Source organism: Pseudophryne corroboree, chromosome 2, assembly GCF_028390025.1.
Source record: "Pseudophryne corroboree isolate aPseCor3 chromosome 2, aPseCor3.hap2, whole genome shotgun sequence".
NCBI classification, from domain to species: domain Eukaryota; kingdom Metazoa; phylum Chordata; class Amphibia; order Anura; family Myobatrachidae; genus Pseudophryne; species Pseudophryne corroboree.
This window is the reverse complement of record NC_086445.1, coordinates 7,124,077-7,150,022: the sequence shown is the minus strand read 5'-3', so window position 1 is coordinate 7,150,022 and position 25,946 is coordinate 7,124,077. Positions and strand designations below refer to the sequence as shown.

At 39.2% G+C, this 25,946-nt stretch overlaps 1 protein-coding gene across 1 annotated transcript in view; it reads right to left on the bottom strand.

The window, feature by feature from the left end:
- The window catches only part of LOC134988793 (transient receptor potential cation channel subfamily M member 2-like), a 734,670-nt gene that overhangs the window by 426,767 nt on the left and 281,957 nt on the right, over positions 1-25,946 (bottom strand). The window lies entirely within an intron of this gene.

Genomic DNA, 25,946 nt, shown 5'->3' with positions numbered 1-25,946 from the left:
AAACGTGAAATACAGATACGGGTAAACTGTCCATACAGATTCACACAGGAAAAAACTTTCCAAACAGACTGGAGTACCACTGGCTGTCTGTTTGGAAAGTTTTTTCCTGTGTGAATCTGTATGGACAGCTTACCCGTATCTGTATTTCACGTTTGTGTTTGACACATGAGGTCCATTTTTGGAAGTATCTTGCTGTTTTCACCTTCCTTTTGAAAGTTAGAAACATAGGAAATAGCTGAATTCTGATCAATCGAATATATGAGACTGGCTTGAAGCTTCGGCAGTCTCCTTTTTGATGTTTTGAAGTTATTCTTTGAAAAATCCTGATGAAGTCTAGTTACTAGACAAAACGCGTTGGGTTGTTATATTTGATGTTATCTCTGAATAGCATATGAGGAAGATTAAAGATATTGCACTAAGTTGCCGATATTCCTCTATCAACTTCAAAGATGGAGTATTCTAAGAGAAATTACATCATTTTGTCTGTGTAATATGATGGACTTGCTTCTTTGCTTCTGTACATTTTAATAAATTTTTTATGAAAGAACAGTTCATGTTTATGTTTTAAAATCAATGTTAATTGTGAAACCCACTGGGTTCCCTGTATTTATAGGTTAAAATAACCTTTGGGCGCCAATTTCCTTTCTTTTTTATATTTTCTGTATCCAGTCTCTCCTAACAAGGGACTTAGTGAAATAGGCAGCCCCTCCCAAGGAGTACTGTATCTTATTGTATCTAATTAGCCTTAGAACAGCGCAGAAGGAGAGTATTTGGTTGATATATATATATATATATATATATATATATATATATTATCTTATATCTCTCTATTTATCTGTCTCTGTCTCTGTCTGTCTGTCTCTGTCTGTCTGTCTCTATCTGTCTCTGTCTGTCTGTCTCTGTCTGTCTCCCTCTGTCTGTCTCCCTGTGTCCGTCTCCCTCTGTCTGTCTCCCTGTGTCTGTCTCCCTGTGTCTGTCTCCCTGTGTCTGTCTCCCTGTGTCTGTCTCCCTGTGTCTCTGTCTGTCTGTCTGTCTGTCTGTAAAGATATGAGACAGAGGGTAAAACTGTATTTATAGCGTTTCAATCTTTATAGCGTTTAATGTACTTTTTTTCCTTTTGTTCCATTATCTATCTGCTTGTGTCACTATTACCCCATGTGTGTGTTCATTCGTTAGCCTATATATTCTGTACTATAATCTTACTCAGGTAAATACAGGTGTGCTGTGACCTGGCACGTAGTGCTGTCCTGTTATGTTATGTTATGTTAGGAGGATGCCAGTCTGTGTATGAGGAATTACTCAGGTAATACAGGTGTGCTGTGACCTGGCACCTAGTGCTGTCATGTTATGTTATTGTAGGAGGATGCCAGTCTATGTATGAGGTATTACTCAGGTAAATACAGGTGTGCTGTGACCTGGCACATAGTGCTGTCATGCTATGTAATTGTAGGAGGATGCCAGTCTGTGTATGAGGTATTACTCAGGTAAATACAGGTGTGCTGTGACCTGGCACATAGTGCTGTCATGTTATGTTATTGTAGGGGGATGCCAGTCTGTGTATGAGGTATTACTCAGGTAAATACAGGTGTGCTGTGACCTGGCACATAGTGCTGTTATGTTATGTTATTGTAGGAGGAGGCCATTCTGTGTATGAGGTATTACTCAGGTAATACAGGTGTACTGTGACCTGGCACATAGTGCTGTCATGTTATGTTATTGTAGGAGGATGCCAGTCTGTGTATGAGGTATTACTCAGGTAAATACAGGTGTGCTGTGACCTGGCACATAGTGCTGTCATGCTGCTTTGTTATGTTAGTAGGAGGCCATTCTGTGTATGAGGTATTACTATAGTAAATGCAGGTGTGCTGTGACCTGGCACATAGTACTGTCATGCTGCGGTGTTATGTTATTGTATGAGGATGCCATTATGTGTATGAGGTATTACTCAGGTAAATACAGGTGTGCTGTGACCTGGCACATAGTGCTGTCATGTTATGTTATTACAGGAGGATGCCATTCTGTGTATGAGGTATTACTCACGTAAATACAGGTGTGCTGTGAGCTGGCACCTAGTGCTGTCATGTTATGTTATTGTAGGAGGATGCCAGTCTGTGTATGAGGTATTACTCAGGTAAATACAGGTGTGCTGTGACCTGGCACCTAGTGCTGTCATGTAATGTTATTGTAGGAGGATGCCAGTCTGTGTATGAGGTGTTACTCAGGTAAATACAGGTGGACTGTGGGCTGGCACGTAGTGCTGTCATGTTATGCTATATTAGGAGGATGCCATTCTGTGTATGAGGTATTACTCAGGTAAATGCAGGTGTGCTGGGACCTGGCACATAGTGCTGTCATGTTATGTTATTGTAGGAGGATGCCAGTCTGTGTATGAGGTATTACTCAGGTAACTACAGGTGTGCTGTGGCCTGGCACGTAGTGCTGTCATGTTATGTTTTGTTAGGAGGATGCCAGTCTGTGTATGAGGTATTACTCAGGTAAATACAGGTGTGCTGTGACCTTGCACATAGTGCTGTCATGTTATGTTATTGTAGGAGGATGCCATTCTGTGTATGAGGTATTACTCAGGTAAATACAGATGTGCTGTGACCTGGCGCATAGTGCTGTCATGTTATGTTATTGTAGGAGGATGCCAGTCTGTGTATGAGGTATTACTCAGGTAAATGCAGGTGGGCTGTGGCCTGGCACGTAGTGCTGTCATGTTATGTTATTGTAGGAGGATGCCAGTCTGTGTATGAGGTATTACTCAGGTAAATACAGGTGTGCTGTGACCTGGCACATAGTACTGTCGTGTTATGTTATTGTACGAGGATACCATTCTGTGTATGAGGTGTTACTCAGGTAAATACAGGTGTGCTGTGACCTGGCACATAGTACTGTCGTGTTATGTTATTGTACGAGGATACCATTCTGTGTATGAGGTATTACTCAGGTAAATACAGGTGTGCTGTGGCCTGGCACGTAGTGCTGTCATGTTATGTTTTGTTAGGAGGATGCCAGTCTGTGTATGAGATATTACTCAGGTAAATACAGGTGGGCTGTGGCCTGGCACGTAGTGCTGTCATGTTATATTATGTTAGGAGGATGCCATTCTGTGTATGAGATATTACTCAGGTAAATACAGGTGGGCTGTGGCCTGGCACGTAGTGCTGTCATGTTATGTTATTGTAGGAGGATGCCAGTCTGTGTATGAGGTATTACTCAGGTAAATGCAGGTGTGCTGTGACCTGGCACATAGTGCTGTCATGTTATGTTATTGTAAGAGGATGCCAGTCTGTGTATGAGGTATTACTCAGGTAAATACAGGTGTGCTGTGACCTGGCACATAGTGCTGTCATGTTATGTTATTGTAGGAGGATACCATTCTGTGTATGAGGTGTTACTCAGGTTAATACAGGTGTGCTGTGACCTGGCACATAGTACTGTCGTGTTATGTTATTGTACGAGGATACCATTCTGTGTATGAGGTATTACTCAGGTAAATACAGGTGGGCTGTGGCCTGGCACGTAGTGCTGTCATGTTATGTTTTGTTAGGAGGATGCCAGTCTGTGTATGAGGTATTACTCAGGTAAATGCAGGTGGGCTGTGGCCTGGCACGTAGTGCTGTCATGTTATGTTATGTTAGGAGGATGCCATTCTGTGTATGAGGTATTACTCAGGTAAATGCAGGTGTGCTGTGACCTGGCACATAGTGCTGTCATGTTATGTTATTGTAGGAGGATGCCAGTCTGTGTATGAGGTATTACTCAGGTAAATACAGGTGGGCTGTGACCTGGCACATAGTGCTGTCATGTTATGTTATTGTAGGAGGATGCCAGTCTGTGTATGAGGTATTACTCAGGTAAATACTGGTGTGCTGTGACCTGGCACCTAGTGCTGTCATGTTATGTTATTGTAGGAGGATGACATTCTGTGTATGAGGTATTACTCAGGTAAATACAGGTGTGCTGTGACCTGGCACATAGTGCTGTCATGTTATGTTATTGTAGGAGGATGCCAGTCTGTGTATGAGGTATTACTCAGGTAAATACTGGTGTGCTGTGACCTGGCACCTAGTGCTGTCATGTTATGTTATTGTAGGAGGATGACATTATGTGTATGAGGTATTACTCAGGTAAATACAGGTGTGCTGTGACCTGGCACATAGTGCTGTCATGTTATGTTATTGTAGGAGGATGCCAGTCTGTGTATGAGGTATTACTCAGGTAAATACTGGTGTGCTGTGACCTGGCACCTAGTGCTGTCATGTTATGTTATTGTAGGAGGATGACATTCTGTGTATGAGGTGTTACTCAGATAAATACAGGTGTGCTGTGACCTGGCACCTAGTGCTGTCATGTTATGTTATTGTAGGAGGATGCCAGTCTGTGTATGAGGTATTACTCAGGTAAATACAGGTGTGATGTGACCTGGCACATAGTGCTGTCATGTTATGTTATTGTAGGAGGATGCCAGTCTGTGTATGAGGTATTACTCAGGTAAATACTGGTGTGATGTGACCTGGCACATAGTCCTGTCATGTTATGTTATTGTAGGAGGATGACATTATGTGTATGAGGTATTACTAAGGTAATACAGGTAACCTCTCTCTGAAGCTTCTCCTCCACAGGTGACAATCAGGACCTAAACCAATTTCCCTGTCATTGTTCCCTCTGTTTACTGTCCTCTGTTACATCCTGGTCTCTCACAGACCTGAAATACAGGACTCTCTGAAAAAAAGTAGTGTAGTTGTTTCAAGATGCACAATACGGAGGCATTTGAAGAAAAATGGGCTGCATGGTCGAGTCGCCAGAAGAAAATCATTACTACGCAAATGCCACAAAGCATCCCGCTTACAATACTCCAAACAGCACACAGAAAAGCCTCAAAACTTCTGGAACAAAGTCATTTGGAGTGATGAGACCAAAATCAAGCTTTTTGGCCACAACCATAAACGTTACATTTGGAGAGGAGTCAACAAGGCCTTTGATGAAAGGTACACCATTCCTACTGTGAAACACGGAGGTGGATCGCTGATGTTTTGGGGATGTGTGAGCTACAAAGGCACTGGAAACTTGGACAAAATTGATGGCAAGATGAATGCAGCATGTTATCAGAAAATACTGGAGGAAAATTTGCACTCATCAGCCCGGAAGCTGCGCATGGGACGTACTTGGACGTTCAGACATGACAATGATCCAAAACACAAGGCCTAGTCGACCTGTCATTGGCTACAACAGAATAAAGTAGAGATGAGCGGGTTCGGTTCCTCGGAATCCGAACCCCCCCGAACTTCAGCTTTTTTTACACGGATCCGAGCGACTCGGATCTTCCCGCCTTGCTCGGTTAACCCGAGCGCGCCCGAACGTCATCATGACGCTGTCGGATTCTCGCGAGGCTCGGATTCTATCGCGAGACTCGGATTCTATATAAGGAGCAGCGCGTCGCCGCCATTTTACACGTGCATTGAGATTGATAGTGAGAGGACGTGGCTGGCGTCCTCTCCGTTTAGAGAAGAAATAGATAGGAGAGTGAGAGTGAGACAGTGACACTTCATTTACTGGAGCTTAGGAGGAGTACTCAGACAGAGAGTGCAGAATTTTGCTGATAGTATTAGTTAGTTATACTAGTGACAGAGTGAGACAGTGACACTTCATTTACTGGAGCTTAGGAGGAGTACTCAGACAGAGAGTGCAGAATTTTGCTGATAGTATTAGTTAGTTATACTAGTGACTGACCAGTGACCACCAGTGCAGTTTTATATTATTTAATATAATCCGTTCTCTGCCTGAAAAAACGATACACAGTGACTCAGTCACATACCATATCTGTGCTCAGCCCAGTGTGCTGCAGCTGCTGCATCATCTATGTATAATATCTGACTGTGCTCACACAGCTTAATTGTGGGGGAGACTGGGGAGCAGTTAGGTTATAGCAGGAGCCAGGAGTACATATTAAAAAATTAAACAGTGCACACTTTTTTTCTGCAGGAGTGCCACTGCCAGTGTGACTGACCAGTGACCTGACCACCAGTATATAGTATACTATATTGTATTGTGAATGTCTGCCTGTAAAAGTTAAACACACGTCGTGTGACTTGTGTGGTGTTTTTTTATTCTATAAAATAAAAAACTCATTCTGCTGACAGACAGTGTCCAGCAGGTCCGTCATTATATAATATATACCTGTCCGGCTGCAGTAGTGATATATATATATTTTTTATATCATTATTTATCATCCAGTCGCAGCAGACACAGTACGGTAGTTCACGGCTGTAGCTACCTCTGTGTCGGCACTCGGCAGTCCATCCATAATTGTATACCACCTACCCGTGGTTTTTTTTTTCTTTCTTCTTTATACATACTACATCTCATTATCATCCAGTCTATATTAGCAGCAGACACAGTACAGTACGGTAGTCCACGGCTGTAGCTACCTCTGTGTCGGCACTCGGCAGTCCGTCCATAATTGTATACCACCTACCCGTGGTTTTTTTTTTCTTTCTTCTTTATACATACTACATCTCATTATCAACCAGTCTATATTAGCAGCAGACACAGTACGGTAGTCCACGGCTGTAGCTACCTCTGTGTCGGCACTCGGCAGTCCATCCATAATTGTATACTAGTATCCATCCATCTCCATTGTTTACCTGAGGTGCCTTTTAGTTGTGCCTATTAAAATATGGAGAACAAAAATGTTGAGGTTCCAAAATTAGGGAAAGATCAAGATCCACTTCCACCTCGTGCTGAAGCTGCTGCCACTAGTCATGGCCGAGACGATGAAATGCCAGCAACGTCGTCTGCCAAGGCCGATGCCCAATGTCATAGTACAGAGCATGTCAAATCCAAAACACCAAATATCAGTAAAAAAAGGACTCAAAAACCTAAAATAAAATTGTCGGAGGAGAAGCGTAAACTTGCCAATATGCCATTTACCACACGGAGTGGCAAGGAACGGCTGAGGCCCTGGCCTATGTTCATGGCTAGTGGTTCAGCTTCACATGAGGATGGAAGCACTCAGCCTCTCGCTAGAAAACTGAAAAGACTCAAGCTGGCAAAAGCACCGCAAAGAACTGTGCGTTCTTCGAAATCCCAAATCCACAAGGAGAGTCCAATTGTGTCGGTTGCGATGCCTGACCTTCCCAACACTGGACGTGAAGAGCATGCGCCTTCCACCATTTGCACGCCCCCTGCAAGTGCTGGAAGGAGCACCCGCAGTCCAGTTCCTGATAGTCAGATTGAAGATGAAGATGTTGAAGTACACCAGGATGAGGAGGATATGGGTGTTGCTGGCGCTGGGGAGGAAATTGACCAGGAGGATTCTGATGGTGAGGTGGTTTGTTTAAGTCAGGCACCCGGGGAGACACCTGTTGTCCGTGGGAGGAATATGGCCGTTGACATGCCAGGTGAAAATACCAAAAAAATCAGCTCTTCAGTGTGGAGGTATTTCAACAGAAAAGCGGACAACAGGTGTCAAGCCGTGTGTTGCCTTTGTCAAGCTGTAATAAGTAGGGGTAAGGACGTTAACCACCTCGGAACATCCTCCCTTATACGTCACCTGCAGCGCATTCATAATAAGTCAGTGACAAGTTCAAAAACTTTGGGCGACAGCGGAAGGAGTCCACTGACCAGTAAATCCCTTCCTCTTGTAACCAAGCTCACGCAAACCACCCCACCAACTCCCTCAGTGTCAATTTCCTCCTTCCCCATGAATGCCAATAGTCCTGCAGGCCATGTCACTGGCAATTCTGACGAGTCCTCTCCTGCCTGGGATTCCTCCGATGCATCCTTGCGTGTAACGCCTACTGCTGCTGGCGCTGCTGTTGTTGCTGCTGGGAGTCGATGGTCATCCCAGAGGGGAAGTCGTAAGCCCACTTGTACTACTTCCAGTAAGCAATTGACTGTCCAACAGTCCTTTGCGAGGAAGATGAAATATCACAGCAGTCATCCTGCTGCAAAGCGGATAACTGAGGCCTTGACAACTATGTTGGTGTTAGACGTGCGTCCGGTATCCGCCGTTAGTTCACAGGGAACTAGACAATTTATTGAGGCAGTGTGCCCCCGTTACCAAATACCATCTAGGTTCCACTTCTCTAGGCAGGCGATACCGAGAATGTACACGGACGTCAGAAAAAGACTCACCAGTGTCCTAAAAAATGCAGTGTACCCAATGTCCACTTAACCACGGACATGTGGACAAGTGGAGCAGGGCAGGGTCAGGACTATATGACTGTGACAGCCCACTGGGTAGATGTATGGACTCCCGCCGCAAGAACAGCAGCGGCGGCACCAGTAGCAGCATCTCGCAAACGCCAACTCTTTCCTAGGCAGGCTACGCTTTGTATCACCGCTTTCCAGAATACGCACACAGCTGAAAACCTCTTACGGCAACTGAGGAAGATCATCGCGGAATGGCTTACCCCAATTGGACTCTCCTGTGGATTTGTGGCATCGGACAACGCCAGCAATATTGTGTGTGCATTAAATATGGGCAAATTCCAGCACGTCCCATGTTTTGCACATACCTTGAATTTGGTGGTGCAGAATTTTTTAAAAAACGACAGGGGCGTGCAAGAGATGCTGTCGGTGGCCAGAAGAATTGCGGGACACTTTCGGCGTACAGGCACCACGTACAGAAGACTGGAGCACCACCAAAAACTACTGAACCTGCCCTGCCATCATCTGAAGCAAGAAGTGGTAACGAGGTGGAATTCAACCCTCTATATGCTTCAGAGGTTGGAGGAGCAGCAAAAGGCCATTCAAGCCTATACAATTGAGCATGATATAGGAGGTGGAATGCACCTGTCTCAAGCGCAGTGGAGAATGATTTCAACGTTGTGCAAGGTTCTGATGCCCTTTGAACTTGCCACACGTGAAGTCAGTTCAGACACTGCCAGCCTGAGTCAGGTCATTCCCCTCATCAGGCTTTTGCAGAAGAAGCTGGAGACATTGAAGGAGGAGCTAACACGGAGCGATTCCGCTAGGCATGTGGGACTTGTGGATGGAGCCCTTAATTCGCTTAACAAGGATTCACGGGTGATCAATCTGTTGAAATCAGAGCACTACATTTTGGCCACCGTGCTCGATCCTAGATTTAAAGCCTACCTTGGATCTCTCTTTCCGGCAGACACAAGTCTGCTGGGGTTGAAAGACCTGCTGGTGAGAAAATTGTCAAGTCAAGCGGAACGCGACCTGTCAACATCTCCTCCTTCACATTCTCCCGCAACTGGGGGTGCGAGGAAAAGGCTCAGAATTCCGAGCCCACCCGCTGGCGGTGATGCAGGGCAGTCTGGAGCGACTGCTGATGCTGACATCTGGTCCGGACTGAAGGACCTGACAACGATTACGGACATGTCGTCTACTGTCACTGCATATGATTCTCTCACCATTGAAAGAATGGTGGAGGATTATATGAGTGACCGCATCCAAGTAGGCACGTCACACAGTCCGTACTTATACTGGCAGGAAAAAGAGGCAATTTGGAGGCCCTTGCACAAACTGGCTTTATTCTACCTAAGTTGCCCTCCCACAAGTGTGTACTCCGAAAGAGTGTTTAGTGCCGCCGCTCACCTTGTCAGCAATCGGCGTATGAGGTTACATTCAGAAAATGTGGAGAAGATGATGTTCATTAAAATGAATTATAATCAATTCCTCCGTGGAGACATTGACCAGCAGCAATTGCCTCCACAAAGTACACAGGGAGCTGAGATGGTGGATTCCAGTGGGGACGAATTGATAATCTGTGAGGAGGGGGATGTACACGGTGATATATCGGAGGATGATGATGAGGTGGACATCTTGCCTCTGTAGAGCCAGTTTGTGCAAGGAGAGATTAATTGCTTCTTTTTTGGTGGGGGTCCAAACCAACCCGTCATTTCAGTCACAGTCGTGTGGCAGACCCTGTCACTGAAATGATGGGTTGGTTAAAGTGTGCATGTCCTGTTTATACAACATAAGGGTGGGTGGGAGGGCCCAAGGACAATTCCATCTTGCACCTCTTTTTTCTTTAATTTTTCTTTGCGTCATGTGCTGTTTGGGGAGGGTTTTTTGGAAGGGACATCCTGCGTGACACTGCAGTGCCACTCCTAGATGGGCCCGGTGTTTGAGTCGGCCACTAGGGTCGCTTATCTTACTCACACAGTCAGCTACCTCATTGCGCCTCTTTTTTTCTTTGCGTCATGTGCTGTTTGGGGAGGGTTTTTTGGAAGGGCCATCCTGCGTGACACTGCAGTGCCACTTCTAGATGGGCCCGGTGTTTGTGTCGGCCACTAGGGTCGCTTATCTTACTCACACAGTCAGCTACCTCATTGCGCCTCTTTTTTTCTTTGCGTCATGTGCTGTTTGGGGAGGGTTTTTTGGAAGGGCCATCCTGCGTGACACTGCAGTGCCACTCCTAGATGGGCCCGGTGTTTGTGTCGGCCACTAGGGTCGCTTATCTTACTCACACAGCGACCTCGGTGCAAATTTTAGGACTAAAAATAATATTGTGAGGTATTCAGAATAGACTGAAAATGAGTGTAAATTATGGTTTTTGAGGTTAATAATACTTTGGGATCAAAATGACCCCCAAATTCTATGATTTAAGCTGTTTTTTAGGGTTTTTTAAAAAAAACACCCGAATCCAAAACACACCCGAATCCGACAAAAAAAATTCGGTGAGGTTTTGCCAAAACGCGGTCGAACCCAAAACACGGCCGCGGAACCGAACCCAAAACCAAAACACAAAACCCGAAAAATTTCCGGCGCTCATCTCTAGAATAAAGTGAAGGTTCTGGAGTGGCCATCTCAGTCTCCTGACCTCAATATCATTGAGCCACTCTGGGGAGATCTCAAACGTGCAGTTCATGCAACACAGCCCAAGAATTTACAGGAACTGGAGGCTTTTTGCCAAGAAGAATGGCCAGCTTTACCATCTGAGAAAATAAAGAGCCTCATCCACAACTACCACAAAAGACTTCAAGCTGTCATTGATGTTAAAGGGGGCAATACATGGTATTAAGAACTGGGGTATGTAAACTTTTGATCAGGGTCATTTGGGTAGTTTCTGTTGTCATTATGATTTAAAAAGAGTAAACACAGTTGTTTGACAAAAAATGGCTTCACCCAACCACTAACCATGAGTGAAAGAAAAGTCTGCGAGTTATCATTCATATTCTCTGACAAATGGCCAGAAAATCACAAATTCTGCTAGGGTATGTAAACTTATGAGCACAACTGTATATATATATATATATATATATATATATATATATATAGGAAAGCAAAGGTACGGCACTCACAACCACTTGGCAGCCAAAATAATAAGAAGAGGCACGTTTGCTGTACAGCAAACGTTCTTCTTGTTATTATTTTGGCTGCCAAGTGGTTGTGAGTGCCGTACCTTTGCTCTCCTGAATGCTTCACCTGTAAGGGCACCAAACCCAGCTTTACATATCTCGTGGAGTGCCGGGCCTGCTGCATTATATATATATATATATATATATATATATATATATATATATGTATATTTATGTGTGGATTCCGGGGACAGCAAATGAGAAGAGAGCACCCAAGAGGGACTACCCCTATCTCCGCTTTACATCATCATGGATACTTCTAAAAGAAAATACTAACTATGGGCTACAAGCTGACGTCATCATGAAATGAAACTGGTCATCAAAAATGACATGATTTAGAGTAAATCTTTTTTGATTAAAGAATGAAAATGAAAGAACTTGGGTGGCTTGGAGGAAACCTAGAGGAAAGGTTCTGCATCCCGGTATTACCAAACCATGCTGCAACAGGTACAGTATATCTACCCATGATTTACCTACTGGAAATATGGCTGCAAAACAGCTGGGTGTTACGAGCCGCCGCATTGTCCGTCTATATGTCCCTAGAAATGCGAATAAAATAATCTCCTGATAAGAACTGTCCTTTGCGATCACTGGGCTTCTAAGTTTATGGCCCGGTAGTCCTTCTGCGTCCTTCTGGGGGTGCTGGAAGGGATCTGATTAGGTCGCTCTCAGAGGAAAATGTGATGAGAAGCCTATAGACTTCTATGGGGTAAAGCCATCTAAAGATCCACCGGTTCCAGAATGTGATACATTTAGAGATGTGCACCGGACATTTTTCGGGTTTTGTGTTTTGATTTTGGATTCGGTTCCGCGGCCGTGTTTTGGATTCGGACGCGTTTTGGCAAAACCTCACCGAAATTTTTTTGTCAGATTCGGGTGTGTTTTGGATTCGGGTTTTTTTTTTTAAAAAAAACCTCAAAAACACCTTAAATCATAGAATTTGGGGGTAATTTTGATCCTATAGTATTAGTAACCTCAATAACCATAATTTCCACTCATTTCCAGTCTATTCTGAACACCTCACAATATTATTTTTAGTCCTAAAATTTGCACCGAGGTCACTGGATGACTAAGCGAAGCGACCCAAGAGGGCGGCACAAACACCTGGCCCATCTAGGAGTGGCACTGCAGTGTCAGACAGGATGGCACTTAAAACAATTGGCCCCAAACAGCACATGATGCAAAGAAAAGAGAAAAAGAGATGCACTGTGGTCGCTGGACGGCTAAGCTAAGCGACACAAACACCTCAATATCACTGGAATTATTCGTTCTAATCAATGGTATTATTGGTCCAAATCACTGGAAGAAAATGACAAAATCACTGGAATTTTTCGTTCTAATCAATGGTATTATTGGTCCAAATCACTGGAAGAAAATGGAATGGATGGATACTTGCAGTGACACAGAGCTGCAAGATACAGCAATGGCCTACTGTACAACTATATACTATTAGTCACCAAAATGCTGCACTGTAATACTATAAGCTATAGAAAAGTATATATATTATTGTATATATCAGTACAGAGCAGTGTAACTGTGACACATGTGTCCTGACAAGCAGTATAGAAGCTATAGAAAAGTATATATATTATTGTATATATCAGTACACAGCGGTGAAACTGTGACAAATGTGTCCTGACAAGCAGAATAGAAGCTATAGAAAATAAGAATAGTATATATTATTATTATTACAGAGCGATGTAACTGTGACACATGTGTCCTGACAAGCAGTATAGAAGCTATAGAAAAGTATATATATTATTGTATATATCAGTACAGAGCGGTGTAACTGTGACACGTGTCCTGACAAGCAGTATAGAAGCTATAGAAAAGTATATATATTATTACTGTATATCAGTACAGAGCGGTGTAACTGTGACCCATGTGTGTCCTGACAGGCAGTATAGAAGCTATAGAAAAGTATATATATTACTGTATATATCAGTACAGAGCGGTGTAACTGTGACACATGTGTCCTGACAAGCAGTATAGAAGCTATAGAAAAGTATATATAATATTATTGTATATATCAGTACAGAGCGGTGTAACTGTGACACATGTGTCCTGACAAGCAGTATAGAAGCTATAGAAAAGTATATATATTACTGTATATATCAGTACAGAGCGGTGTAACTGTGACACGTGTGTCCTGACAAGCAGTATAGAAGCAATAGTAAAGTATATATATTATTGTATATATCAGTACAGAGCGGTGTAACTGTGACACATGTGTCCTGACAAGCAGTATAGAAGCTATAAAAAAGTATATATATTATTGTATATATCAGTACAGAGCGGTGTAACTGTGACTATGTGTCCTGACAAGCAGTATTGAGGCTATAGAAAAGTATATATATTATTGTATATATCAGTACAGAGTGGTGTAACTGTGACACATGTGTCCTGACAAGCAGTATAGAGGCTATAGAAAAGTATATATATTACTGTATATATCAGTACAGAGCAGTGTAACTGTGACACATGTGTCCTGACAAGCAATATAGAAGCTATAGAAAAGTATATATAATATTATTGTATATATCAGTACAGAGCAGTGTAACTGTGACACATGTGTCCTGACAAGCAGTATAGAAGCTATAGAAAAGTATATATATTATTGTATATATTAGTACAGAGCAGTGTAACTGTGACACGTGTCCTAACAAGCAGTATAGAAGCTATAGAAAAGTATATATATTATTGTATATATCAGTACAGAGCAGTGTAACTGTGACACATGTGTCCTGACAAGCAATATAGAAGCTATAGAAAAGTATATATAATATTATTGTATATATCAGTACAGAGCAGTGTAACTGTGACACATGTGTCCTGACAAGCAGTATAGAAGCTATAGAAAAGTATATATATTATTGTATATATTAGTACAGAGCAGTGTAACTGTGACACGTGTCCTAACAAGCAGTATAGAAGCTATAGAAAAGTATATATATTATTGTATATATCAGTACAGAGCAGTGTAACTGTGACACATGTGTCCTGACAAGCAATATAGAAGCTATAGAAAAGTATATATAATATTATTGTATATATCAGTACAGAGCAGTGTAACTGTGACACATGTGTCCTGACAAGCAGTATAGAAGCTATAGAAAAGTATATATATTATTGTATATATCAGTACAGAGCAGTGTAACTGTGACACGTGTCCTAACAAGCAGTATAGAAGCTATAGAAAAGTATATATATTATTGTATATATCAGTACAGAGCGGTGTAACTGTGACACATGTGTCCTGACAAGCAGTATAGAAGCTATAGAAAAGTATATATATTATTGTATATATCAGTACAGAGCAGTGTAACTGTGACACATGTGTCCTGACAAGCAATATAGAAGCTATAGAAAAGTATATATAATATTACTGTATATCAGTACAGAGCGGTGTAACTGTGACACATGTGTCCTGACAAGCAGTAGAGAAGCTATAGAAAAGTATATATATTATTGTATATATCAGTACAGAGCGGTGTAACTGTGACACATGTGTCCTGACAAGCAGTATAGAAGCTATAGTAAAGTATATATATTATTGTATATATCAGTACAGAGCGGTGTAACTGTGACACATGTGTCCTGACAAGCAGTATAGAGGCTATAGAAAAGTATATATATTACTGTATATATCAGTACAGAGTGGTGTAACTGTGACCATGTGTCCTGACAAGCAGTATAGAAGCTATAGAAAAGTATATGTATTATTGTATATATCAGTACAGAGCGGTGTAACTGTGACACATGTGTCCTGACAAGCAGTATAGAAGCTATAGAAAAGTATATATATTATTACTGTATATATCAGTACAGAGCGGTGTAACTGTGACCCATGTGTGTCCTGACAAGCAGTATAGAAGCTATAGAAAAGTATATATATTATTGTATATATCAGTACAGAGCGGTGTAACTGTGACACATGTGTCCTGACAAGCAGTATAGAGGCTATAGAAAAGTATATATATTATTGTATATATCAGTACAGAGCAGTGTAACTGTGACACGTGTGTCCTGACAAGCAGTATAGAGGCTATAGAAAAGTATATATATTATTACTGTATATATCAGTACAGAGCAGTGTAACTGTGACACATGTGTCCTGACAAGCAGTATAGAAGCTATAGAAAAGTATATATATTATTGTATATATCAGTACAGAGTGGTGTAACTGTGACACATGTGTCCTGACAAGCAGTATAGAAGCTATAGAAAAGTATATATATTACTGTATATCAGTACAGAGCAGTGTAACTGTGACACATGTGTCCTGACAAGCAGTATAGAAGCTATAGAAAAGTATATATATTATTGTATATATCAGTACAGAGCGGTGTAACTGTGACCATGTGTCCTGACAAGCAGTATAGAAGCTATAGAAAAGTATATATATTATTGTATATATCAGTACAGAGCGGTGTAACTGTGACATGTGTCCTGACAAGCAGTATAGAAGCTATAGAAAAGTATATATATTATTGTATATATCAGTACAGAGCGGTGTAACTGTGACACATGTGTCCTGACAAGCAGTATAGAAGCTATAGAAAAGTATATATATTATTGTATATATCAGTACAGAGTGGTGTAACTGTGACACATGTGTCCTGACAAGCAGTATAGAAGCTATAGAAAAGTATATATATTATTACTGTATATATCAGTACAGAGCAGTGTAACTGTGACACATGTGTCCTGACAAGCAGTATAGAAGCTATAGTAAAGTATATATATTATTACTGTATATATCAGTACAGAGCAGTGTAACTGTGACCCATGTGTCCTGACAAGCAGTATAGAAGCTATAGAAAAGTATATATATTATTGTATATATCAGTACAGAGTGGTGTATCTGTGACCATGTGTCCTGACAAGCAGTATAGAGGCTATAGAAAAGTATATATATTATTGTATATATCAGTACAGGGCAGTGTAACTGTGACACATGTGTCCTGACAAGCAGTATAGAAGCTATAGAAAAGTATATATATATATTATTGTATATATTAGTACAGAGCAGTGTAACTGTGACACATGTGTCCTGACAAGCAGTATAGAAGCTATAGAAAAGTATATATATTATTGTATATATCAGTACAGAGCGGTGTAACTGTGACACATGTGTCCTGACAAGCAGTATAGAAGCTATAGAAAAGTATATATATTATTGTATATATCAGTACAGAGCGGTGTAACTGTGACACATGTGTCCTGACAAGCAGTATAGAAGCTATAGAAAAGTATATATATTATTGTATATATATCAGTACAGAGCGGTGTAACTGTGACACATGTGTCCTGACAAGCAGTATAGAAGCTATAGTAAAGTATATATATTACTGTATATATCAGTACAGAGCAGTGTAACTGTGACACATGTGTCCTGACAAGCAGTATAGAAGCTATAGAAAAGTATATATATTATTGTATATATCAGTACAGAGCAGTGTAACTGTGACACATGTGTCCTGACAAGCAGTATAGAAGCTATAGAAAAGTATATATATTACTGTATATATCAGTACAGAGCAGTGTAACTGTGACACATGTGTCCTGACAAGCAGTATAGAAGCTATAGAAAAGTATATATATTATTGTATATATATCAGTACAGAGCGGTGTAACTGTGACCCATGTGTCCTGACAAGCAGTATAGAAGCTATAGTAAAGTATATATATTACTGTATATATCAGTACAGAGCAGTGTAACTGTGACACATGTGTCCTGACAAGCAGTATAGAAGCTATAGAAAAGTATATATATTACTGTATATATCAGTACAGAGCAGTGTAACTGTGACACATGTGTCCTGACAAGCAGTATAGAAGCTATAGAAAAGTATATATATTATTGTATATATATCAGTACAGAGCGGTGTAACTGTGACCCATGTGTCCTGACAAGCAGTATAGAAGCTATAGTAAAGTATATATATTACTGTATATATCAGTACAGAGCGGTGTAACTGTGACACATGTGTCCTGACAAGCAGTATAGAAGCTATAGAAAAGTATATATATTACTGTATATATCAGTACAGAGCAGTGTAACTGTGACACATGTGTCCTAACAAGCAGTATAGAAGCTATAGAAAAGTATATATATTATTGTATATATATCAGTACAGAGCAGTGTAACTGTGACCATGTGTCCTGACAAGCAGTATAGAAGCTATAGTAAAGTATATATATTATTGTATATATCAGTACAGAGCAGTGTAACTGTGACACATGTGTCCTGACAAGCAGTATAGAAGCTATAGAAAAGTATATATATTACTGTATATATCAGTACAGAGCAGTGTAACTGTGACCCATGTGTCCTGACAAGCAGTATAGAAGCTATAGAAAAGTATATATATTATTGTATATATCAGTACAGAGCAGTGTAACTGTGACACGTGTCCTGACAAGCAGTATAGAAGCTATAGAAAAGTATATATATTATTGTATATATCAGTACAGAGCAGTGTAACTGTGACACATGTGTCCTGACAAGCAGTATAGAGGCTATAGAAAAGTATATATATTATTGTATATATCAGTACAGAGTGGTGTAACGGTGACACATGTGTCCTGACAAGCAGTATAGAAGCTATAGAAAAGTATATATATATTATTGTATATATCAGTACAGAGCGGTGTAACTGTGACCCATGTGTCCTGACAAGCAGTATAGAAGCTATAGAAAAGTATATATATTACTGTATGTATCAGTACAGAGCGGTGTAACTGTGACCATGTGTCCTGACAAGCAGTATAGAAGCTATAGAAAAGTATATGTATTACTGTATATATCAGTACAGAGTGGTGTAACTGTGACACGTGTCCTGACAAGCAGTATAGAGGCTATAGAAAAGTATATATTATTGTATATATCAGTACAGAGCGGTGTAACTGTGACACATGTGTCCTGACAAGCAGTATAGAAGCTATAGAAAAGTATATGTATTACTGTATATATCAGTACAGAGCGGTGTAACTGTGACACATGTGTCCAGACAAGCAGTATAGAAGCTATAGAAAAGTATATATATTATTGTATATATCAGTACAGAGCAGTGTAACTGTGACATGTGTCCTGACAAGCAGTATAGAAGCTATAGAAAAGTATATATATTATTGTATATATATCAGTACAGAGCAGTGTAACTGTGACCATGTGTCCTGACAAGCAGTATAGAAGCTATAGAAAAGTATATATATTATTGTATATAGCAGTACAGAGCGGTGTAACTGTGACACATGTGTCCTGACAAGCAGTATAGAAGCTATAGAAAAGTATATGTATTACTGTATATATCAGTACAGAGCGGTGTAACTGTGACACATGTGTCCTGACAAGCAGTATAGAAGCTATAGTAAAGTATATATATTATTACTGTATATATCAGTACAGAGCGGTGTAACTGTGACACATGTGTCCTGACAAGCAGTATAGAAGCTATAGAAAAGTATATATATTATTGTATATATCAGTACAGAGCAGTGTAACTGTGACCCATGTGTCCTGACAAGCAATATAGAAGCTATAGTAAAGTATATATATTATTACTGTATATATCAGTACAGAGCGGTGTAACTGTGACCATGTGTCCTGACAAGCAGTATAGAAGCTATAGAAAAGTATATATATTATTGTATATATCAGTACAGGGCAGTGTAACTGTGACACATGTGTCCTGACAAGCAGTATTGAGGCTATAGAAAAGTATATATATTACTGTATATATCAGTACAGAGCGGTGTAACTGTGACACATGTGTCCTGACAAGCAGTATAGAAGCTATAGAAAAGTATATATATTATTGTATATATCAGTACACAGCGGTGTAACTGTGACACATGTGTCCTGACAAGCAGTATAGAAGCTATAGAAAAGTATATATATTACTGTATATCAGTACAGAGTGGTGTAACTGTGACACATGTGTCCTGACAAGCAGTATAGAAGCTATAGAAAAGTGTATATATTATTGTATATATCAGTACAGAGCAGTGTAACTGTGACACATGTGTCCTGACAAGCAGTATAGAAGCTATAGAAAAGTATATATATTATTGTATATATCAGTACAGAGCGGTGTAACTGTGACCCATGTGTCCTGACAAGCAGTATAGAAGCTATAGAAAAGTATATATAATATTACTGTATGTCAGTACAGAGCGGTGTAACTGTGACACATGTGTCCTGACAAGCAGTATAGAGGCTATAGAAAAGTATATATATTATTGTATATATCAGTACAGAGCGGTGTAACTGTGACACATGTGTCCTGACAAGCAGTATAGAAGCTATAGAAAAGTATATATATATTATTGTATATATCAGTACAGAGCAGTGTAACTGTGACACATGTGTCCTGACAAGCAGTATAGAAGCTATAGAAAAGTATATATATTATTGTATATATCAGTACAGAGCGGTGTAACTGTGACACATGTGTCCTGACAAGCAGTATAGAAGCTATAGAAAAGTATATATATTACTGTATGTATCAGTACAGAGCGGTGTAACTGTGACACATGTGTCCTGACAAGCAGTATAGAAGCTATAGAAAAGTATATATATATTATTGTATATATCAGTACAGAGCGGTGTAACTGTGACACATGTGTCCTGACAAGCAGTATAGAAGCTATAGAAAAGTATATATATTATTGTATATATCAGTACACAGCGGTGTAACTGTGACACATGTGTCCTGACAAGCAGTATAGAAGCTATAGAAAAGTATATGTATTACTGTATATATCAGTACAGAGTGGTGTAACTGTGACACGTGTCCTGACAAGCAGTATAGAGGCTATAGAAAAGTATATATTATTGTATATATCAGTACAGAGCAGTGTAACTGTGACACATGTGTCCTGACAAGCAGTATAGAAGCTATAGAAAAGTGTATATATTATTGTATATATCAGTACAGAGCGGTGTAACTGTGACACATGTGTCCTGACAAGCAGTATAGAAGCTATAGAAAAGTATATATATTATTGTATATATCAGTACAGAGCGGTGTAACTGTGACCCATGTGTCCTGACAAGCAGTATAGAAGCTATAGTAAAGTATATATATTATTACTGTATATATCAGTACAGAGCAGTGTAACTGTGACACATGTGTCCTGACAAGCAGTATAGAGGCTATAGAAAAGTATATATATTATTGTATATATCAGTACAGAGCAGTGTAACTGTGACACATGTGTCCTGACAAGCAGTATAGAAGCTATAGAAAAGTATATATATTACTGTATATCAGTACAGAGCGGTGTAACTGTGACACATGTGTCCTGACAAGCAGTATAGAGGCTATAGAAAAGTATATATATTATTGTATATATCAGTACAGAGCGGTGTAACTGTGACACATGTGTCCTGACAAGCAGTATAGAAGCTATAGAAAAGTATATATATATATTATTGTATATATCAGTACAGAGCAGTGTAACTGTGACACATGTGTCCTGACAAGCAGTATAGAAGCTATAGAAAAGTATATATATTATTGTATATATCAGTACAGAGCGGTGTAACTGTGACCCATGTGTCCTGACAAGCAGTATAGAAGCTATAGAAAAGTATATATATTACTGTATGTATCAGTACAGAGCGGTGTAACTGTGACACATGTGTCCTGACAAGCAGTATAGAAGCTATAGAAAAGTATATATATATTATTGTATATATCAGTACAGAGCGGTGTAACTGTGACACATGTGTCCTGACAAGCAGTATAGAAGCTATAGAAAAGTATATATAATATTACTGTATATATCAGTACAGAGTGGTGTAACTGTGACACATGTGTCCTGACAAGCAGTATAGAAGCTATAGAAAAGTATATGTATTTCTGTATATATCAGTACAGAGTGGTGTAACTGTGACACGTGTCCTGACAAGCAGTATAGAGGCTATAGAAAAGTATATATTATTGTATATATCAGTACAGAGCGGTGTAACTGTGACACATGTGTCCTGACAAGCAGTATAGAAGCTATAGTAAAGTATATATATTATTACTGTATATATCAGTACAGAGCAGTGTAACTGTGACACGTGTCCTGACAAGCAGTATAGAAGCTATAGAAAAGTATATATATTATTACTGTATATCAGTACAGAGCAGTGTAACTGTGACACGTGTCCTGACAAGCAGTATAGAAGCTATAGAAAAGTATATATATATTATTGTATATATCAGTACAGAGCGGTGTAACTGTGACACATGTGTCCTGACAAGCAGTATAGAAGCTATAGAAAAGTATATATATATTATTGTATATATCAGTACAGAGCGGTGTAACTGTGACACATGTGTCCTGACAAGCAGTATAGAAGCTATAGAAAAGTATATATAATATTACTGTATATATCAGTACAGAGTGGTGTAACTGTGACACATGTGTCCTGACAAGCAGTATAGAAGCTATAGAAAAGTATATGTATTTCTGTATATATCAGTACAGAGTGGTGTAACTGTGACACGTGTCCTGACAAGCAGTATAGAGGCTATAGAAAAGTATATATTATTGTATATATCAGTACAGAGCGGTGTAACTGTGACACATGTGTCCTGACAAGCAGTATAGAAGCTATAGTAAAGTATATATATTATTACTGTATATATCAGTACAGAGCAGTGTAACTGTGACACGTGTCCTGACAAGCAGTATAGAAGCTATAGAAAAGTATATATATTATTACTGTATATCAGTACAGAGCAGTGTAACTGTGACACGTGTCCTGACAAGCAGTATAGAAGCTATAGAAAAGTATATATATTATTACTGTATATCAGTACAGAGCAGTGTAACTGTGACACATGTGTCCTGACAAGCAGTATAGAAGCTATAGTAAAGTATATATATTATTACTGTATATATCAGTACAGAGCAGTGTAACTGTGACACATGTGTCCTGACAAGCAGTATAGAGGCTATAGAAAAGTATATATTATTGTATATATCAGTACAGAGCGGTGTAACTGTGACACATGTGTCCTGACAAGCAGTATAGAAGCTATAGAAAAGTATATATATTATTGTATATATCAGTACAGAGCGGTGTAACTGTGACCCATGTGTCCTGACAAGCAGTATAGAAGCTATAGAAAAGTATATATATTATTGTATATATCAGTACAGAGCGGTGTAACTGTGACACATGTGTCCTGACAAGCAGTATAGAAGCTATAGAAAAGTATATATATTATTGTATATATCAGTACAGAGCGGTGTAACTGTGACCCATGTGTCCTGACAAGCAGTATAGAAGCTATAGAAAAGTATATATAATATTACTGTATATCAGTACAGAGCAGTGTAACTGTGACCATGTGTCCTGACAAGCAGTATAGAAGCTATAGAAAAGTATATATAATATTACTGTATATCAGTACAGAGCGGTGTAACTGTGACCATATGTCCTGACAAGCAGTATAGAAGCTATAGAAAAGTATATATAATATTACTGTATATCAGTACAGAGCAGTGTAACTGTGACCATGTGTCCTGACAAGCAGTATAGAAGCTATAGAAAAGTATATATAATATTACTGTATATCAGTACAGAGCGGTGTAACTGTGACCATATGTCCTGACAAGCAGTATAGAAGCTATAGAAAAGTATATATAATATTACTGTATATCAGTACAGAGCAGTGTAACTGTGACCATGTGTCCTGACAAGCAGTATAGAAGCTATAGAAAAGTATATATATTACTGTATATATCAGTACAGAGCGGTGTAACTGTGACACATGTGTCCTGACAAGCAGTAAAGAAGCTATAGAACAGTATATATATTATTGTATATATCAGTACAGAGCAGTGTAACTGTGACACGTGTGTCCTGACAAGCAGTAAAGAAGCTATAGAAAAGTATATATAATATTACTGTATATCAGTACAGAGCGGTGTAACTGTGACACGTGTGTCCTGACAAGCAGTAAAGAAGTTATAGAAAAGTATATATATTATTGTATATATATCAGTACAGAGCAGTGTAACTGTGACACATGTGTCCTGACAAGCAGTATAGAAGCTATAGAAAAGTATATATAATATTACTGTATATATCAGTACAGAGCGGTGTAACTGTGACCCATGTGTCCTGACAAGCAATATAGAAGCTATAGAGAAGTATATATATTATTGTATATATCAGTACAGAGCGGTGTAACTGTGACACATGTGTCCTGACAAGCAGTAAAGAAGCTATAGAAAAGTATATATATTACTGTATATATCAGTACAGAGCGGTGTAACTGTGACCCATGTGTCCTGACAAGCAATATAGAAGCTATAGAGAAGTATATATATTATTGTATATATATATATCAGTACAGAGCGGTGTAACTGTGACACATGTGTCCTGACAAGCAATATAGAAGCTATAGAAAAGTATATATATTATTGTATATATCAGTACAGAGCGGTGTAACTGTGACACATGTGTCCTGACAAGCAGTATAGAAGCTATAGAAAAGTATATATATTATTGTATATATATATATCAGTACAGAGCGGTGTAACTGTGACCCATGTGTCCTGACAAGCAATATAGAAGCTATAGAGAAGTATATATATTATTGTATATATCAGTACAGAGCGGTGTAACTGTGACACATGTGTCCTGACAAGCAGTATAGAAGCTATAGAAAAGTATATATATTATTGTATATATCAGTACAGAGCGGTGTAACTGTGACCCATGTGTCCTGACAAGCAGTATAGAAGCTATAGAAAAGTATATATATTATTGTATATATCAGTACAGAGCGGTGTAACTGTGACCATATGTCCTGACAAGCAGTAAAGAAGCTATAGAAAAGTATATATATTATTGTATATATCAGTACAGAGCGGTGTAACTGTGACCCATGTGTCCTGACAAGCAGTATAGAAGCTATAGAAAAGTATATATATTATTGTATATATCAGTACAGAGCGGTGTAACTGTGACCATATGTCCTGACAAGCAGTATAGAAGCTATAGAAAAGTATATATAATATTACTGTATATCAGTACAGAGCAGTGTAACTGTGACACATGTGTCCTGACAAGCAGTATAGAAGCTATAGAAAAGTATATATATTACTGTATATATCAGTACAGAGCGGTGTAACTGTGACACATGTGTCCTGACAAGCAGTAAAGAAGCTATAGAACAGTATATATATTATAGTATATATCAGTACAGAGCAGTGTAACTGTGACACATGTGTCCTGACAAGCAGTATAGAAGCTATAGAAAAGTATATATAATATTACTGTATATCAGTACAGAGCGGTGTAACTGTGACACGTGTGTCCTGACAAGCAGTAAAGAAGTTATAGAAAAGTATATATATTATTGTATATATATCAGTACAGAGCAGTGTAACTGTGACACATGTGTCCTGACAAGCAGTAAAGAAGCTATAGAAAAGTATATATAATATTACTGTATATCAGTACAGAGCGGTGTAACTGTGACACGTGTGTCCTGACAAGCAGTAAAGAAGTTATAGAAAAGTATATATATTATTACTGTATATATCAGTACAGAGCAGTGTAACTGTGACACATGTGTCCTGACAAGCAGTATAGAAGCTATAGAAAAGTATATATATTATTACTGTATATCAGTACAGAGCGGTGCAACTGTGAAACATGTGTCCTGACAAGCAGTATAGAAGCTATAGAAAAGTATATATATTATTGTATATATCAGTACAGAGCGGTGTAACTGTGACCCATGTGTCCTGACAAGCAGTATAGAAGCTATAGAGAAGTATATATATTATTGTATATATCAGTACAGAGCGGTGTAACTGTGACACATGTGTCCTGACAAGCAGTATAGAAGCTATAGAAAAGTATATATATTATTGTATATATCAGTACAGAGCGGTGTAACTGTGACCCATGTGTCCTGACAAGCAGTATAGAAGCTATAGAAAAGTATATATATTATTGTATATATCAGTACAGAGCGGTGTAACTGTGACCATATGTCCTGACAAGCAGTATAGAGGCTATAGAAAAGTATATATATTACTGTATATATCAGTACAGAGCGGTGTAACTGTGACACATGTGTCCTGACAAGCAGTAAAGAAGCTATAGAAAAGTATATATAATATTACTGTATATCAGTACAGAGCGGTGTAACTGTGACACATGTGTCCTGACAAGCAGTATAGAAGCTATAGTAAAGTATAAATATTATTGTATATATTAGTACAGAGCAGTGTAACTGTGACACATGTGTCCTGACAAGCAGTATAGAAGCTATAGAAAAGTATATATATTATTGTATATATCAGTACAGAGTGGTGTAACTGTGACACATGTGTCCTGACAAGCAGTATAGAAGCTATAGAAAAGTATATATATTATTACTGTATATATCAGTACAGAGCAGTGTAACTGTGACACATGTGTCCTGACAAGCAATATAGAAGCTATAGAAAAGTATATATATTATTGTATATATCAGTACAGAGCGGTGTAACTGTGACACATGTGTCCTGACAAGCAGTAAAGAAGCTATAGAAAAGTATATATATTATTGTATATATATATATCAGTACAGAGCGGTGTAACTG